This window comes from Octopus bimaculoides, chromosome 13 (genome assembly GCF_001194135.2).
Source record: "Octopus bimaculoides isolate UCB-OBI-ISO-001 chromosome 13, ASM119413v2, whole genome shotgun sequence".
Classification (NCBI taxonomy): domain Eukaryota; kingdom Metazoa; phylum Mollusca; class Cephalopoda; order Octopoda; family Octopodidae; genus Octopus; species Octopus bimaculoides.
This window is the reverse complement of record NC_068993.1, coordinates 55,286,441-55,287,679: the sequence shown is the minus strand read 5'-3', so window position 1 is coordinate 55,287,679 and position 1,239 is coordinate 55,286,441.

The window sequence follows — 1,239 nt, the reverse complement described above, 5'->3', positions numbered from 1 at the left end:
CATACATACATTGTATATATATATATATATATATATATATATATACATATATACACATACATACATACATACATACACACACATACATACATAATACTCTTTTTTTATCTTTTACTCGTTTCACACACACACACGCTTTTAAATTTAATGTTTTACTCGAAACTCACGCGCTTATTCGCAGTGACTGCCGTCTGTAAGCGGCAGACAATAGTTATTTCAATGATCATCACTCCTCACACCTTAAAACAAATTGAGCGGAATTTTAATTCGTTTTCCTTATTTGGTTGGGAAGAGACTTGAAAAAAAAAATGACAGTTTATTCATATATTATTATAACTGTTCTGGTTGGGCGCCGGTGTTGATAGAGTCGGTGCGCGTCAATATTTCGCTTCCCGCTCAGAACTACAGAACATCCTTTATGATACTAATGTCTTTGGGAAAGGCATGAAAGCCACATCATGTCGTATATCATGCGTTTTCCCCACTCCCTGCTATGAATCGAATGTTGTGAGAAGTACATTTTTTAAAATGGCTTGAAAGAAATTTTAGAAAGAAATGTTTGAATTTGAGTCAGATTTGGCATTCTGTGGATTCACTTCCGTTATTGAAATTAAATATACCTGGGAAAGGCATAAATGTCTCAGAATCCTCTCTGCAGGAACCTAGATTTAATTAATTTCTACCAAATCAAAAATCATATATATAACATATGCGTTTGTGTGTATAGATATATAATGTATGGTGCGTGTAGATATATAATGTATATGTGTGTATATATATATATATATATATATACATATATGTGTGTGTGTACATAGTATATGTGGGTAATATATATATATATGTGTGTGTGTGTGTGTATGTATGTATGTTTCAATCCAAGACTGCGCTAATAGATATAATGATCTCAAATGTATTCCAATCATATCGACCCAGTTCCCCCCCCCTGATATTATGTATCCTGGACGACATGATCAAATATGTGCTTTTTTTTTTTTCCTTTCCTTGATAGAAGGATGTGCTTTGATGGAAATTTGGCTGCTGTATCTAGCATGTCAAGCAACCATAAAAGCGTCTTCGTGCGCCCGAACGTGTATGATACATACGATATATAATATACTGATAATATATTCATGTATATCCATGAGTGTATATGTATATATATATATATATAACATTATATATATAATATATATAATGTATATATATAATATATATATATATATATATATATATATA